Source organism: Suricata suricatta, chromosome 6, assembly GCF_006229205.1.
Source record: "Suricata suricatta isolate VVHF042 chromosome 6, meerkat_22Aug2017_6uvM2_HiC, whole genome shotgun sequence".
Taxonomy (NCBI): domain Eukaryota; kingdom Metazoa; phylum Chordata; class Mammalia; order Carnivora; family Herpestidae; genus Suricata; species Suricata suricatta.
Window position 1 is genome coordinate 63,956,612 of NC_043705.1, and position 18,688 is coordinate 63,975,299.

Sequence of the window (18,688 nt, forward strand, 5' to 3'; positions counted from 1 at the left end):
TCAGCAAAGCGCTAGTCTAGAAGTATCAAAGCCCAACTAGATGATGGAAGAAGGCACCAAAATTATGGAATGTGAGTATCTTTCAGAAATAGTGTCCATCACAGAAAAGGCAAGCGATTGATATTATCTGGAGTGTGGGATTTCATGAAGGCAAACTGCTATTGAGAGAAAAAGGCTGGTACTTTAAGCATTTGACAGTAGTTTTTTAAACCATAAAACACATCAAGCCTTCCCATATATAATTTTAACTAGCAGCCAGTTTTAAAAAAAGGGAAAGTGAGAGAATTCTGGGGAGTGAAAGAGGAAATAGCAATAAAAAATTAAAACTGCAGAAAACTTCCTAGTTTCCAAACTCCCTTTGATTGTATTTTTCCCTATGTTCATTACAAACTGCCTGCAGATAAAATAGGACAGGAGATATTAAAGTGTTTTCAATAGATGGGGAAAACAAAACTCAATAGAAAAGGGACTTACCTGGAGTCATACGCGCAAGTGGACAAAGCATTCCTGGCACTGAGATCTCTAGAACTGTGCCGCCCCGTGTGGCAACCACTAGCCAAATGGGGAAATTGAGCACCTGAAATGAGCTCAGTCCTATTTGAGATATGCTATAAGTACAAAGTACATATTAGATTCCAAAACCCTGCTACAAAGACAAGGGAATCTTTTATATTACGTTAGGGGTATGTTGGGTTAAATAAAATATATTTTTAAAATTAATTAATCTGTTTCTCCTTTTAATATGGCCACTGGAAGATTTAAGGTCACTTATGTGGCTTGTATTTATGGCTTGCATTGTATTTCTATTGATACTTTAGGTACCTTCTTTGGTGTTCTTCCAGAAAACAAAGGGAGGGAAAACAGGAGAGAGAATTGGATATCCCAGAGTTTGAAGGATTTGTACTTCAATGATAAAAGTGTCTTAATTTTATTTATTCTTTCAGTTGAAGTCAACTCAATAAAAAAACAAACCATTGAGTACCTACGGTTTGTAAGAGTGATCGTACACATCAAGTTCAGCATGTTTTAGGGAGAATGGCAAAGCATCATAACAGAGGGAGAGAATATCTTTTTTGGTGTTATCTAACCATATCCACATGAGAGCAATCACACAAAAGATTCTTTCCTTAGACTTTGTCAGATCTCTTCTAAAGGAACCGTAACTAGTGTATATGTGAAGAATCTGATATTTTTTTTTTTTTGGTAGATAAGTACACTGGTATCAGATACCCAAGGGCATTTTTTCAGGTGCATGGGGTGGGGGGTGGGGTGGGGAGGGGACAGAGGGAGGGATATATGGTCTGTCTTACAGCAAGTCCAAGCAGATCCATTCACGCAGAGGAGGACCTTGGCTGAGGACTAATGAGTGAAACATATTAAGGAATAGCTGTATGGAAACACAGCTCAGAGTAGGAATAAAGGAAATGTTGAAAAACTAATGAACCGTAAGATTTCTATAATAATCTCTTAATAGGTACATTGTTGAGTAACACTGGTGTGTGCTAGGTTAGTTATAACTTGTTATATCCGATTTCATGAGACATATGGCAGTGCACACCTAGTTCTGAGGAAAGGACTAAGCCTACTGCTGTCACTTAGAACACACCCTAGTCATTACTGCTACAGATTCCAGTCTTAGAAAATATTAATATTTTTACAGTAACAGTTTTCAAAACCTGGAGTGCAACAAAGGAAAATCGAATGATGATTGCAATTTTCAAGGTTTGTGTGGAAGGGGAAAAATATACTTGTGTGATATCTTAAATGAAATTCCACTTTTAAAATTCTAGATCTATTTGAAATCTGTCATTTTAAAATTAATAACTGTTTTCCTTTAACGCAGTCTGTGTAAAGAAACCCAATCCACTTCTGAACAGTTCCCTGCCTTCCCAGATACATGGAAATTCACTACTGTTGCTGACAAACAAAATGCCACAAGATTTGTCATACAAATCACATTATAAGAGGTTCCAAAAACTTGACAACGTTGACAGTTGTTTTCAGCAAATGGCTGCTTTACTCTGTACTGTCAATGTTGATGTCCTTGTGCACATGTAAAAGAGCAATGTGATTAAGGCAAGCTTGTCCACGCTATATCTGAGCCAAGTTTTCCGTCTCCGCGTGGCACTGAAAGATTGCTCAGCTGTTGCAGATAAGGCAGGAATAGCTAGCAGATTTCTGCCATTTAAAAAAAAAAACATTCTCTGGGCATGCATTTCTGTAGGAATTTACCAACATCTGCTGCTGACCTAAAGTTTTCTATAGAAGTGACATATTTAATTTATACAAGTAATTCACAATGGTATTGGTCAAGCCTGATTTCCTTAGGAAATAATGAGTTGCGTTCACCAAGAAGAGATGAGTTGAAGTCTAATATTTATATTCTCTAAATTGTCATTGGAGCTTTAGCCCTCGTACTTTTTTGGCCCATCTTACATTTATTTTCTGCATGTTCTCTAAATTATATTTCAGCAGAGAAACTTTTTAGAAGGAAGAATAAAGAGCTAGGAGGTTTTGGTGATTCCACAGAAGGCCTACACTTCACACTTATCTTTTTTTTTATAGGCTCTCTGAAAATGTTTGATTTTTGGAAGCTAATTTATTCTGGGAGAATTTTGTAGTTGATTTTAGATGAAATTTTAGTGTGATTTAAATTAGTCCTATGTGCTATCGTCAAAAGCACATATAGGATTTAGGTATTTCCCATTGTCAAGGTAACTTGATAACCTCTCATTACTTTGATTTGGGCATCATTTACTTAACCATTTTATTTGCTACTGCTCAATTTTAAAATTTGTTCTTTGTATGTTTATACTATTTTAATTCAGTTTCTTTTGAAATATGAATGCTTCTCAGGTAAAAATACAAGACTTAAGTTAGTCCTGGCAATTCAAACCTGTCTCATAATGCATTTGTTATTTGATTCATCTATTCTTATTCTTGGTCACCTTCGTCTACAGCTGCATGCTTTAACTGTCTGACTTGTCTTTGAAAATCTTAAGCCACATTCTTTGGAACAGTTGCTTCATGTTGGTTGAAATTCTCTGTGGCACTTTTTTCCATTCACAGGAGCCAACAGCCACCGTAGCAGACACATAGTTTCCAAGAACGTAGGCATGGTTCATGATTCCTGAATCTCAACAATTTCTTGTAGAATCAGAATGCCATGTATAGTGTCTGAAACCTTTGTGCTATAAATTATAATAAGAAAGTATACACTTAATCTGTAAGGTTAAATTAGCAAACAATTTTTATATGTTTTCATTCTTAAAACTAGCAAAGGCACACAATTTGAAAACCCACCAATAAAATAAAATTAATCCAATGGCCCAAGCAAGTAATTAGCTAAATATTTTAGCAAGAAATTATTTTAGGAAAAATTAAGGATAAAAAGAGATTTGAACTAAAAAGGGTAGTGGCTTTTGAAACAACTCTTTATTTTCTAATATAGATCCACATTTTGCTGTGAATACCGTTAGATTGTACTAAAAATATGGCAATTGAAAGTTCAGATTTTAAGTTCCAAATTACCGCCTTTCAGATCCAGTGAGGCATCTAAAAAATGGGTCAAGGTAACAATGCACAATTTGGAAAGTTAACAAAAAGTTGCTAATGAAAATAATGTGAAAACCAATATAATTGTATAACTTGTCTTATTTCCATTTTCAGTTAAGCTTATTAGGTAGCAGAAATTCTTGTGAAAGATTTGCCCAGCTAGCATCTTTGTTTTCATGTAGCCAAGGGAAGAGAGAGAAGAAATTTCCCATAGGGTGTTTAGGTCCTCTGATTAAGCAACTGATTAAAAAACATGAGTGCTTTATAAAAAAAGAGTTGAAATAAATACAGAGAAGCAAAACATGTATCAATAGAGAAGAGCATGCAGGCAGGAAAAACATGGACTTGCTCTTTTTTTTTCTGTTGAGTTCCATTTTCACAAATTTTAATTTTATATATTTTCATTAGTTGATAATGACTTTTTATACAAGAATAACAGCATTTGGACTGGAAATAAGATAACAATGTCATGATTTTTTTTTTGAAGTTCTGGTCTTAGCCTCTTCTTTAATTTTGATTTTATTTTTTTATTTATTTTTGAGAGACAGAGACAGTGCAAGCAGGGGAGGGTCAGAGAGAGAGAGAGAGATACAGAATCTGGGGCAGGCTCCAGGCTCTGAGCTAGCTGTCAGCACAGAGCCTGACGCAGGGCTCAAACCCACGAACCGTGAGATCATGACCTGAACTGAAGCCGGATGCTTAACCGACTGAGCCACCTAGGTGCCCCTGATTTTATTTTTAATTTGAGAAATGCATAATTTGTCTGGAAATCAGATCTTTTTGCTGCAATATCTTCCCAAAGGCTTTGGTCCAATCCATTTATACTTCTGTCATTTATAGACAAAAGTAAAGTGTGACAAAAATAAAACCATTGTTTGTATGTACAAAGTGAAAAGAAGTTCCTTTTTCTCAGTAAATACTTGTAATCACGTTCTTTAGTACCCATTTTGAGCCACCTTCTGACCCAGGAGCTGTCAGGAGAGGAGTGAAGATAAGTTATTCTTCACGGACCTCTGTGAGATATCAGAAATACATCATGTAAGTAGCCCAAACAATCGCACTTCCCGTTACCCTATCACTCCTCCAGACCATAAAACTCTAATTTGCAAGGTGACTGGATTTTACTGGGAGATGAAGGAGGATGTGACTGTTTTTCATTTGCTTTTGAACTTTATCATGATACTGAGAATTTCATGAGACAAAAGTGATGTTCTCAATCATGTTATAAATACTTACATGAAAGTTTTATTATGTTTTTCTGTATTGCAAGATGAAATCCCTTTTGCTGAATATTTCCAGTGTTCAGTGATATTTTACTGGTAGGTTAGATTCTGTGTCATTTGGGTATGCTGCAAAAGGTTAGCCAGGGTTTAGGAGTGAAATAAGGTTTAATGGCTGCCCTAGGACTGGAGAGGCCTGAGCCTTCCACAAGAGGCCCAGGGCCACGCTATCCTCACTATATTTCTGTAAGGTGGGGATGTGCAAACACCTATAAAGAGAGGGAGGGTAGAGTAAGCTGCATGTTTTGTTGTTTTGATGGATAATCAAACATGATTAAGAAGCTACCATGGCCAGCTATCACCTACATGATAAAGTCTAAATTTCTCAGTGTGGCACAGAAATATTCCATGCTTTATCTGCACTACATCTTCACAGCTACACTAAGCTATGAATTATTGAATATTGACCATGTTTTGACCATCACCAGAATGTCTTCTGACCCAAAAGCTTTTCAGTTTTATCCACCTTTGGGACATGTATCCACTCTTTCAAGATAGGGTTCAAATGACATCTCTTTGGTCAGGATATCCTTCTGCTTTATCCCTGTTTTTGGCATTTATTCATGCTGTATCATACTGTACAGTACTTGAAGATATGTTTATCTCCCAAGCTAGACTATGAGCCTTTTGACATAGGGATAGCATATTTATTTTCATAGTCTTTGAGTCTTGCATAGTACCGGGCCAATGATAAGTGCCATATAAATATTTGTTAATGGAGATGTAGCTTTGTATAACATCTGCGCTCCAGCCTCTGATCATTAGTGAGAGCTCACCTGTCATCAGAATCTCTCATAACAGACGTGTTGGGAAATCTATCTACAAACAAAAACACTCTCCATTCAAATCATTGACATTCAAGAGCCCTAACAAGGTTCATTTACCTTAAATAATGTGCTTATTTTCCTGTGCAGTTCATTTTGTGGAGCCAGCATCATTGCTTTTAACATAACACTTCATATAGAAGAACTAATTCGGATACACGACAACTCTTAAAGAAGTAGCAGAAACACCTGCCCACCATTTTTATTTAAAAGTATTCATTGTAGGGGCACCTAGGTGGCTCAGTCCATTGAGAATCTGACTTCCACTCAGGTCATGATCTCCTGTTTGTGAGTTTGAGGCCCGTGTTGGGCTCTGTGCGTACAGCTCAGAGCCTGGAGCCTGCTTCAGATTCTGTGTCTCCCTCTCTTTCTGCCCCTCCACTCCCCCCTCCTTCATCTTTCTCTCAAAAATAAAATAAACATTAAAAATTTTTACAAGTATTCATTGTAGCTCTGAACTGGAGTTCATAGAGAAAACTAACTGTAAAATCTGAAATACTAATGATTTATGTAACATCTGGCCAGTATTTCAAACATTCAGACCATAGCAGGAATTAAGAGATAAGCAAAAGGGGGTAGGAATTCAAAGGAAAAAAGTATCCATAATGGTAGAAGAGCCCTAATACTTCTCCTCATACAGAGCCTACTCGTTTTATTGTTCTAATAAAGTTGTTTGTTCCACAACTTTAGGAGATTAGAAGGGACAAATTACTCAAATTTGGGATTATAGGACATTGAGTTTCAGGAAGATGAAAGAAATGAGAAATTCCAGGTGATCATCTGATTCTAAATGTCAGAGAAAGCAATATAAAAAATAGAAGATTGAAAAAAAGGTTTAATTGTTTGTGGAACATTTAAGTACAGTTCTAGCTAATGTAGCTTCACCTCAAATTAAGGGCTAATCTTGTTATGGGCTCCTTGCTTCCTTTCCTACTTTTTCACACACCTATCCATTTCTCCCCTTCTCACAAAATCCTTTTCCTGTTTTTGTTCTGTTAAATATGCCTTCTCCAATTTCCCAAAACCATAGTGTGGGCCTTTAAAGGTGAGCACATATGAAGATTAAAGCATGGGGTTATTATATGAATTAAACATTTGGGTACTTCACTACCAAACCACACACAGACAGACAGACACCTGATCTAAAATCCTCTGCTTTTGAATCTTTGTAGCTCCCACCAGTTCCCTGTGGAGCTCCCAGATGTGTCCCATCTTTACTTGACTTCTCAGTGGACCTGCTGTTTGGTGCCTCCAATACCTGTCCTGTGACCAATGGGTCTGCTGGTCTCAGAGCATGCCCTTCCATTGGTTCATTCTGGAAAACATGACTGTGGAAGTTAACCATTAGCAACTCTGGATTCTGTAGCTGACTCACTGGAAATGTCCAGTGAAATACAGAGTGACAATGACTTTTGAAACTTAGGGGGGCAATAAAGATTGTCAGAGAAACAATGGAATTTTCATAGCACCATTGTCCTTTAGGCCATGGATTACAATGGAGACAATCTCTGTTAGCCAAAGAATGACTTGCTAAAATATGCCATATTGTGAGTTTCTTTGCTTGTCTTGGTGGCTGTCACAAACCTCCACAGACAGAATTCTTTAGCATGGATGTGTGGTTCTGTTCTGCTGTGCCACCCAAATGAAGAGTATGCCTGGGGCTTTAATTTGCACAGTGTTGTCTTGCTGACTATGAATTTTGAACTACTATTGTTACCACCTTCCACTTAGTGATAATTTACCATTCTTGTTCTATTACACACTTGTGTTTTAGATCAAGTTCTTATGGTACAATTTAAGTGCTTTTATGTGCATTCCTGCTTGCTTAGATAGAATTACAACACATGGCTTAATTAGTAAGATGTGTACGTTCATGAAGGAAGGCACACTTCCCACCGATTTATTTCCCCATTCCCAGCAAATTGCATCATGAAAACGTTTTGGAAAAGGAATGGAGTCATTCTCTGAGTGGTATTGATTATTATTTAGCAGTTCGGTGAACTGAACAATTTAATAATTGAGTGATTTAAAAATTTTTTATGTCTTTATTTTGAGAGACAGAGAGTCAGCAGGGGAGGGGCAGAGAGAGAGGGAGACACAGAATCAGAAGCAGGCTCTAGGCTCTGAGCTGTCAGCACAGAGCCCGACGTGGGGCTCAAACCCACAGACCATGAGATCATGACGTGAGCCAAAGTCGGATTCTTAACCAACTGAGCCACACAGGCTCCTTTTGAGTGATTTTAACAAAACTCTACCATTCATCTTGGTGGCACATATCATCTCTGTGATCCAGTAACTTCCACCATAAGGATTATCACCAGCATGTGACTAGATGGCCACCTGAGGACAAATTTGAAACCCTTTATGAACTAAACATTATTCTCATCATTTGTCAACTGTTTAATATTCTCTTATTCACTTCTTGGGCTCTTGAGAGCTTGTGGTCTAAAATGGAAACATCCATTTTAAGATTAACCTGTCAAACTGATGTAGTAAATGCTTTAATTGGAGTTTTTGGTCAGTTGGGTGAAGATAAGTCTGAGGAAATAGGATACAGAAGTGTCACCTGGAAGAGATAACAAAAGGCAGAAAGAGTTCTGAGAGTAATAGCTGAAGGCTCTAAATCTATTATTTATTTTATCTAAGTTTTAAAAAATCATTAAACACTAGTTATATAATTAATTTACTGAATCATGCTGGAGCTATCTGTATTTTATTTTAAAGGACCTGTATTCTCAGGGTATTTTATTTGAACTTGCACTTTCATTAATTTTTTAAATTATAAAGATGTTATGGTTTCTCTAATTATTTATTCCCATGTAAATAGGTGATTTCATCACTGATGACCTATAGTGTTCTTTTCAACCCTAACTTCTTTGATTCTTTCTTTGTATTTTTTCCTTAGGATATTTCTCAGGATGTTTGGTTCTCTTCTCTTTTGGGTAGTGGTGCTGGGTTGGTGGCTTATCTATTTGAGATTGTCAGTTTATGGACATTCTTAATGGACAGTCTTACCTGATCCTATCAGGATAATAACCAGTTAGTAAAGTTTTTTTTTGAGGGGGACATAAGTTTAAGATCTCTTAATTATATTTGGCTCAGCATATGGCTTTGTACACAGATTATCTTGCGTTTCACTTTATTCTGTTTTTAAATTTTTATAGATAACAGGAAACACTGACACCTTTAAGAGGGTTTTATTATAGAGTCAACTTATTTTTCTTGTCGTGTTTCTTAAAACCTGTGTCAGAAAAACATACTGCCTAGAAGTAGGCAGATTGGAGATTTTTAATTTTAAAGTACCCTGTTAATATATATATATATATATATATATAATTTTCATGTTAGAGTAACTCAGAATTTCTGTAATGCCTATGCAACTTCCAATAAACATTTTTAAAAAATGGAAATACAATATTTAAATTGAAGACATTTTGAAAAAAAATTGAAAAATTTCCAGAAAGAAATGGATTGATTTCATGAAAGTTGTTAATTTCATTGTGTCATAAATAGTAGGAAGATTGTTATGCCCTTTTATCAATTTAGATACAAAGGATACAGGGGTGCCTGGGTCGCTTAGTCATTTGAGCATCTGATTTTGGCTCAGGTCATGATTTTTTGGTTCAGGAGTTTGAGACCCATGTCAGGCTCTGTGCTGACAGCTCAAAGCCTAGAGCTTGCTTCAGATTCTTGTCTCCCTCTCTCTCTGCCCCTCCCCCATTCACATTCTGTCTGCCTCTCTCTTAAAAAGAAATAAAAACATTATAAAAAAGGATACAGTTTAAGAAACAAACCCTTTAGATTTTAGATACCTCACAACTAGACATCATGCAACTTGTGTCCCTTAAATATTTAATAATTGGACTAGAATGGAAGAGAGAAAAAAGGTGTTATTAAATGGATATATTGTGTGTAAAATCACTGGTAAGGCTGATGAATTCTGATTAATAAAATCCTCATAATGGTTTCTCAATGAGCGTTACTAAACTATAAAATTGGCACAGTCAGCATGACTTCTTAAAGACCAAATACTGTCAATGATGTAAGATGGAGATTTCATTTTTTAATAAGTGTGCTTTGAATAAATACATAGAATCAGCACTGATATTGTGCAGAATTGATAGTTATATATGAAATAAAGTCGTAAGAAATACCTGTTGAGACAAATATTGAGCTCTTTCCTGAAATTAAAAATGTTTTAGTACAAACTTTTTCCTTTGGACCTACTGCTTTAATTCTATGGTGAAAGCCAATAAGAAAATACAATTTTATACAAAAACATTAACTTGCAGCAAAATTCCTTCAAACCATGTCAGGTGCATAAATTGAAGTAAAGCTTCATGCTTTCAGTCATATGCCAATAGTGTAGGTTCCCTAGAAGGAAGACAGGGAACACGTTTTCAAAGAAGGGAGCTTTTGCCTGCAGTGGCTTAGATGACTCACTCTGTCACAGGGGATAATTTCACTGCGACCATTGAGATTTTTGTTATTTTCTCTCTGGGAGAAGGAATAGTTGGGTTTATTTTAAGTATCAGGCAAACGGATTGTTAGTGGGAATTCTGCATGAAATGACCCAAGATGTAAGCTGCACAGGATCATTCATATTCTTAAGATAAGTTACTTCAAAATATGCGTATAATTACCCTAGAAATGTTACTTTTGAGTGTTTTTTTAAAACGTTTTCTTTCTTTCTTTCTTTCTTTTTTAGCGGGTAAAGGAAACACTTAAAATAATGACTGGGGTTGGTGGTATTTATAGGCCAGAATTGTCTGGAAGTCCTTTTTTTTCATCTTCAAATAAACAGATGACCATATATAAAATAATGATTATATATGCTCAGCATTTTAAAACTGACTTTCATGTTTGGAATGCTCCTGACATCACCTACAGAGATCAGTGCTGTGGTATGGAAGGCATAGAAAATTAAGCTTCATCTTGTGCTCCTGCCTTCTTGTCAATAAGCTCACCTCAGGCCAGTGAATGCAGAGACAAGTCTGTACTGTGCCAAAGTTGTATGTAAACTGCTCAGGAGCATTTGGGGCCCCGCTGGCACCTCTCAGAGCATTCCTGTGTTTACAGCCCCCAGAATATCTTGGGCATAGCTTGCTTCTCTAGCTCTGACCTGTTGCTAAGAGTCAAGTCACTGTGTAAAAAGAGGCACCTCGTTTTCACAGAGGCTCCTCAGCAGAGCAAATGGCCATGGGTTCTCTTTTCCTATGACCACAGTGCTTCTTGGGTTTTCTCTCTAGAAAAACGCATGGATATATTTGCTGCTGGTGGGGGCACTGCTTTATTGCCCATTGTGGAATGCATACTAAATAAAAACCACTATGATTTGTAACAAGCAACCTTACATGCTTTTCTGGTTCCTCCGATGTTCAAACATGCATAACCAACCATCAATATAAGAAATTCACCACTAAGCTGTTAGTGTATTATAGTCTGTGACTTTTCAACTCAGGGAATGATACTCATTTATCTATCTGTCCCATTCAGAACAACTTCTCCTTTATTGCATTTAGAACAGTGTAACTGAAAGGCAATAAGGAAAGGCAATATCATATAGTGGTTCACATTACGCTGAATTATATTGTAGTCTGACATTGTGAGTGAACCTTTGGAATCCTCGAACGGAGCATAAAGGCAAAACTTGCTTCTAATGGACTAAAGAAAAATACTCTTGACATAGTGATAAGTGGAGTGACTTCTAGATGTCATGACTTAAAAACGTTTTTTGAATGAGTGCTATTTTTGTTGTCCAAATTCACAGAAGAATACTAAACAGCTTGCCATTGGCCAGAACAACTAATTTCCCACCCTAAAGGCAGGGCTTCTTTTTTAAAGATATAAGGTGATGCACAATGCCTCCAAACCCCTGGTAAAAAAAAAAAAAAAACTAAACTAAACTAAACTAAACCAAACCTTGTCTTGCATTCTCCTTTAGTTCTCCTAAATGATTGTATCAAAGGTTTTAGAATTTAGGTGCGGTGAGAGTTTTCTCTTTAATATTTTTATTTTATTAGTACAAAATGGACACATCAATGGCATTTATAATTATGAAATTTATATTTTTTCATAGAAAGCAACAAATTATTATCTCCATTATTCTCTGTTCTTAAATACATGAAGTTGTATATTCTTTTGGCTTGAATTATTTTAGATGTATTTTCCAAGCACTGTGATAATTTTGATAGGAATAGTAAAGAGTTCGTCAACATAGGGCCCTTTTTCCAGAATCTTAGGGTTCAAATTAGAAATGAACATGCAATTTATATGACAGATAAATTAGACTGAGAAGCACAAAATTTTACAGGATGTCAGGAAAAGAATCTCCCTTTTTGTTAATATAAACACAAACTATTTTTTCCCTTCTCTCTTCCCTCTGTACCGTGGCCATATCCCTGTCCCTCACTTTTCCCCAATTAACCTCTTCTGTTGTTGTACCTGGCACATAGTAGGTGCAGAGTAAATATTTGTGTGTGTGAATGAATGAATGAAGGATGTCCAGGACACAAGAGCTTCTTGGTTCACTTGAGTCATCTGGCTCTTAACAGTGCTCAGTGTATAAACTGGATGTGTTGTTGACAACTTTCTTTGCTCTTTGTGTGCATAAGCTAAGAATAAACAGCAGTGAAGGGAAGGAGTGCTTCATTCATCGGAGGCTTACACCATCATAAACTCACCAAAGTGTGCCACACAGAGCCAGTGATCACAGAAGACAGGCAACCCAGGCCCCATAATTAAATATAGAAGTCTGTCTTCAGTGTTTTTATCCAAACAGACTCTCTGTATTTTGGAAATTTCCATCACACTTCCTTTTAGGTCCTTTTCTCAAGATACCAAGACTGAAGCTTTACAGAAGTAGACTTGGTCAGGAAAGCTGGAAAAGCGATGGCTATACATTCCCTTGTCACCTTGTAGAGACTGTGGTGCTATTGCTTTTTGGCTGACTTCTATTTCCCTGACTAATTTCTGTATTCTGGCAGAGAATTTTTTAGGGTCTATCTTCTATGAATAGTAGTCTCTCTTAAGAGAAAGCACTTCATATAAGAGAATGCTCATTTTGCAGTCAGGACAATAAGCAGACAGAAAACCCTGACATTCAAAGAATTGAGTAGCAACAACTAAATGATTCCTTTTTCTTAAGGCCAAATAAAAGCAGTAACATCTCAAGTCTGTATCTTTAATTGGATACCAACTATCTGAGGGAACTCAGAATTGATAGAGTTATTCGTGTTTTTCCAGAAATGTTTCACATCAAAAGGCTCAGGATTTTTTTTTTTTTTTTACTAGTGAATCATGTGTCTGTGCATCTGTTTTGTATGTGTGGAGGAAGAGTGAGTGTAAGTAGTGTCTTTATGTTTGGCTATTTAAAGTATACAACATTTAATCATGCCATAATGAAAATAATTTTAGTGTTTTAGAGTTTTCAAATAGTTAATATTTAATATTTTTATTAAATTGAAATATTTTAAAAATAATTTTTAAATTTATTTTTATTTTGAGAGAGAGAGAGACAGAGAGAGTACAATCATGAGAGGGGCAGAGAAAGATTCTCAGCAGGCTCTGTGGTGTCAGCACAGAGCCCAATGTGGGGCTCAAACTCGTGGACCAGGAGATCATGACTTGAGCCAAAATCAAGAGTTGGATACTTAAATGATTGAGCCACCAGGTGACCCTAAATTAAAACTTTTTGAACACTGAAAAATAATTCTCTTAGAAAGAGAGAGTGTGCACGATCTGGGGAGGGACAAAGGGGGAGAAAGACAGAGAATCCTCAGCAGGCTCATGCCCAGCATGGAGCCTGAGGTGAGGCTCAGTCCTACAAACCCGGGATCATGACGGGAACTAAAATCAAGAGTTAGATGCTCAATTGACAGAGCCACCCAAGCGCCCCAACACTGAAAATATTTTTTTAAATGTTTTATTAGGTTGTTTTAAATATTACCAACAATTAAGTAAAATAAGAAAATATGTGAGAATAATGGTGTAGCTCCAGCAAAGGCAGGAATGTGCTTCTGTGCTGAAGTGAGGTTGTGAATATGTTTCTATTCCTTGTTACCTGAAAAAGCCAAACATACACATGTAATGAAGGTGAGATGTAATAGTATACTATGTGGAAATGATTTGTAAACTGTAATCTAGTGTTCAAATATGAGGTGGAATTGGAGAAACTTGAGATATAAGTTAGACTCCAATGTAAAGGCTTATTAAGCAAAAAGTTCATTTGGTGGTCAACTCACATCTCTGTTGTACATGTATTCTTTGACTTTCTGAGGTAGCCTAGAGATGGTCAGAACTTGTATATTACAACAGTGCCTTACTTGCCTAACTACTGATATTTTGGCAATGTTAAATCTTTTTTTTTTTTTAACATTTATTTATTTATTTATTGAGAGAGAGAGGGAGAGAATCCCAAGCAGGTTCTGCACTGTCAGCACTGAACCCATGTGGGGCTTGAACTCACAACTGTGAGATCATGACCTGAGCTGAAACCAAAATTCAGATAGTTAACCAGCTGGGCTACCCAGGCACTCCTGGCAGTGTTCGCTCTTGATAAAAAATGCAGTTGCAAAAATCTTGGGGAATTTAGGTAGTAGGTTTTTATCATGAGTCATATTGATTATTATTTAGGACAAGTTATTAGCAAATTTAGAATTCTTTTTCTATCTCAGAACAGATTGGAAGGAAAAAGGTGATATAATGTTAGACACAGGCACAGAAGTAGAAAAGGCTTAACTGAGGACCTGAAACTGAAGGAGAAAGCAGCCAACTGTAAGGGCAAACAGGACACACAGATAGATAATATAATAGTGGAGATTTGCAATGATGGCATGAGACAAAAATTTAATTTTCAATCTAAAACATTTTTTACAGAAACAAAGGCATTTAGAAAACATTTTAGAAACTAACAAAAGTGATAAAAATTTAAAAAATGGTCAAAATGAAAGCATTTCATTGGTTTATATACTCAACAAATATATGTTTGGAAAATGTGTGTCTGGCGCATCTCATTAATGAGTGGGTACTATGTTTTGAATGGAAGGCAGTCTCTAACCATTCTCTCCAAAGGTGATCTTATTTCTCTTATAGCCTCTCTGGACTTAATTCTTAGAAATGTTGACAAAAAATCAAGAACATTCTTTGGTAGAATGTAATATGTTAAGATACTCCTCAAAGGCACTGTACATTTCTTCAGCTCTTCCTTTTATGGTGATACCATCACTCGTACACTGGTGATGTAAAGTCTTCAGGTAAATCTTTGCAGGTAAAATTCTATTCAAGTTGGGGCTACTACATCTAATGAGAGATTTTAGAGACCCTCTGGACATGGCAAAAAATCTGTTTCTTTTTATATTCCATTTAAAAAATTCAATCTGTAAATAATGTTTTATGGCAAATGCTTCATTTTATTCCTTCCATGTAACAACTGCCCTCTGTAATGAAAGTACCTGTTTATTTAGTGCTTAACGTCTAAGGAGGCCCTCAGCTTTCATCGTACTGTGGTTCGACCATGAAGGTACGCTTACTCTCTGCTCTCCTAACTCTGACACACTGACCAGTTGCACTTGGGAAATGTACCTTTAATACCAGTTCCTCCTGAAAACGAAGAACACCACCAACACGCAGAGCCGGGACAGCGAGGACGAGAGGGCTGAGGACGGTGCCCACCCAGCTTCCCTCCTGTCCCTGTCTCAGCTCTGGTCCTGATTGTCCCTTGCCAGTTAGTTGTAAAGAGGCTCTTTTTTAAACCACTTCATTTTCCTGCTCTCAGATTGGGAATTTGTTTTCTATGAAATTCAACAAAACTCAACTCAAACTCAGCCTCAAAAAAGTGGCTGATCCATGCAGAATATTGTAAGGAGAATCAGCCCATGATCCTGAAAAATATTAGGCCGCTGCATGTTCAGTGCTGCGGTTTTATAATCTTAGTGGCTCTTCAGAGTCCCACATCTCCAATCTGCCTGACTGCACAGAGATTTTCCATCCAGATGCCTGCCTCCAGCAAACTGATGTTACCCCGTGTTAGGCAGCTTGGCCTTGGAGACCGAAGGCCAAAAAGCATGTTGACTTTTTATGGTAAAAAAGTGCATCAGGAGGGTAACTACATACTAGGTTACACTCCCAAGTTTGACCCCTGTCCTTAGGTTTTTATTGCCTAAACTGGCACCAAAGGAACTCCTTGAAAATAACACATTCCTTGTCCATTCAGTGGTTAATGATGCTTTAAAAAATCGGGTTTGTGACTGTGACCTAAATTATGCCAGAAGCTGTAAAACCATGGTTTCTCTAAATTCACGTATGACCCCATACTTTAAAACCACCACACTGACCCTACAGTACTGTTGCTGAGTGTGCGTGTCCTCACATAAACACACACACACACATTCACACACATACACTCTCACACACACACACACACACACACACACAACACTTGGCATTAAATGACTCGATAAACGAAATGGTATTTTTCAGACTTCCATGTTAAAGAAAAGACTCATGAAAGAGATGTAAGTGAGCTTTAAGCCAAACATTTGTTTGGCTTTGCTGCAGCAGGCTGCAGGAATGTAAACTTTTTTTTTTCTTCAATGACTTCAGCTCTTAATTTGAAAGCTAGGAGTTTTAGGAGTGAGCAAGAGACTATATTTGGCCAAAAAATTCTGCTGGCTTTACTTAGCCACTCTGCACATTCAAAACAATACTTCTTTATCAAAAAAACAATAGTCTGTTTTATTCACAGCACATGTAGAAGTTGGAACATCGACTGAATTCCACTTTCTTCTCTCACAGTGTGTCTGTAACCAGCTAATGAGCTGCAACAGAGCCTGGCCTTCATTTTCAGCAAATTAAGTTCATCCCTCATAGGAATTGTGGTCTGGCTGTGGCACCGCTCCTAGGTATGGGTGGGATTTGTTTCTTCTACCGGTTGTAGGTTAGCCACATGGGTACGTGCTGTCGCACCACACAACAGAATTTTCTCTATAATAACCAGTCTAAGTAGCCTTTTACCCCACAAAAGTAGATCCCATTTAATTTACTTTGTGTTTATAGCACTCCCTCTCAAACCACATCGTTGGCACAGTCTGATATTTATACAACTTTTTATTTTAAACTATTTATTTAGAATTGAGACTTCAGTAGCACTCCCTGTCCCATTCATCGAGATGCTTAAATTCAGGATGCTGAAAATGTAAATTGAGAAGAGTGATGTGTGTTCACGGGACTCTTTTCTCCAGAGCATAGACACCCACACAACTCTCACTGAAGTCAAGGGAGGTTATGTGTATTGGTAAAATTTGTGATACAGATTGCTGGTGGGAAACCTTATGTTGGTGGGTGTTTAAAACTAATTGCTCTTGCCTATTGTGTCTACATATTCCTTCGATGATATAGTTGATCACATCAGTTATGTAGCATGCATCTAAAAGTTTCTAATTCAGAAGTAGCAGTTTGGTGGGGGGGAATCTCTTTTCTTACACAATGCTGTACTCCATTACTTATTTATTCTAATGGAAGTCTCTAGTCAAATAGGTACTTGTCACAGAGAAAGAGGTAAATACACCTCTTGATTTTTTTATCTGACCTCTGTTTGGGGGCCTTACCCAAGTTATATATTTCTTAAATAAAGCTTTTAGTTTTTGAACTTTTAAAGTGAGAGAGGGGATGTCAATTTTGAATTAACATTTAACAGCATAAAATAAAGCAGCATATGGTCAGTTTCTCTGCCCATAGTGGATGTTTCATACTGTTAATGACATTGAGCTTTCGTTTTCTGTGAGGTTCTGCATATTGTTCCTAAGTTCTGTATTATTTTGTCATCTAAAAATACAAGGAAGTCTTGCTCACATCTTTGATTATCTTTCTGTTTTCTTCTTCTAGTGAATATCTACCTATTTTCAAGACCCAGCTCATATATGGTTTCTTCCTTGAGAAATGTCTCATCTTCTCAAAGAACAACATAGCTCCATGGCAGTGGGATAATCTTGGAAGATGTTAGCCAGTGCTTTTGTCCTCCTAGGATTTCCTCTAACCCCTACCCTTCCTCTACATTCAGGAAGCTAGGCTACTTTAGGGAAAGGGACAAAAAATAAAACACGTGACAGTAAAGGAATCGACCGTTTTGTTTTTGTAACTCAAAATTAAGGTTTCACTTGAGAAAATAGAGTTGAAAGGCGAAGGGGTCAGTTTTTGTGGTGCTGTCCTCAGCCCAGGGAAGATAAGATTTTGCAGGTCCAGGAAAGGGAAGTGAGTTGAAAAGGGAAGAAGAGAGCTGTGGTGCTGGGGTTTCCCCCAGGAAGAGGCACAGACAGGGCCTGGGGTGGTGAAGAAGCAGAGAAGCACCATGAGTGGGCAGTAGCTGTGAGACTGGGGACTGCCGAGGTCTTGCTCCAAGAATGAAGAAGATGGCCCAGGTCAGCACAGAAGAGATGGGGGCTTCCCCCAAGGAGTCCAGTAGCAGGGATGATGCTGTGAGGACTGGATTCCTCACCTCCGTCTCTCTCCAGACTTCCTGGCGCTTTTATTTATTTATTTTTATTTTTTATTTTTTTAACTTTTTTTTTAATGTTTTATTTATTTTGATACAAAGAGAGACAGAGCATGAGAGGGGGAGGGGCAGAGAGAGAAGGAGACACAGAACTGGAAGCAGGCTCCAGGCTCTGAGCTAGCTGTCAGCACAGAGCCAGATGCGGGGCTCAAACCCACGAACGTGAGGTCTGACCTGAGCCGAAGCCGGAGGCTTAACCGACTGAGCCTCCCAGGCGCCCCATCCTGGCACTTATAAATCCCCTGGAAGTGGGAGGCAACCCCTGGGGAGACGGAGCTAAAGGAGGCCTTATTTTTGCTGCTTGTTTTGCTTGGTGTGTGTCAATGGAATTACGCCTTCCTTGTCATCCTCCTCTGGCAGAGAGTGTGGCACATAGTAGGCACACAAGAAACAATCGGGAGCGGAATGAATCAGTATCGTAGAGCCAGACTTGATGCCAACTGCTCCAAATCTTTGATCTGGTTTCTCTGTTGGGTCAG

At 37.6% G+C, this 18,688-nt stretch overlaps 1 long non-coding RNA gene across 1 annotated transcript in view; it reads left to right on the forward strand.

Annotated features, from left to right (window-relative positions):
• LOC115293694 overlaps window positions 1–17,774 on the forward strand; it is a 43,201-nt gene extending 25,427 nt beyond the window's left edge. The window contains exons 4-6 of the long non-coding RNA XR_003909561.1: window positions 15,124–15,179; window positions 16,454–16,560; window positions 17,543–17,774. This is a non-coding gene — a long non-coding RNA (uncharacterized LOC115293694). The remainder of the gene's footprint in view (window positions 1–15,123; window positions 15,180–16,453; window positions 16,561–17,542) is intronic.
• Window positions 17,775–18,688: the final 914 nt, after the last annotated feature.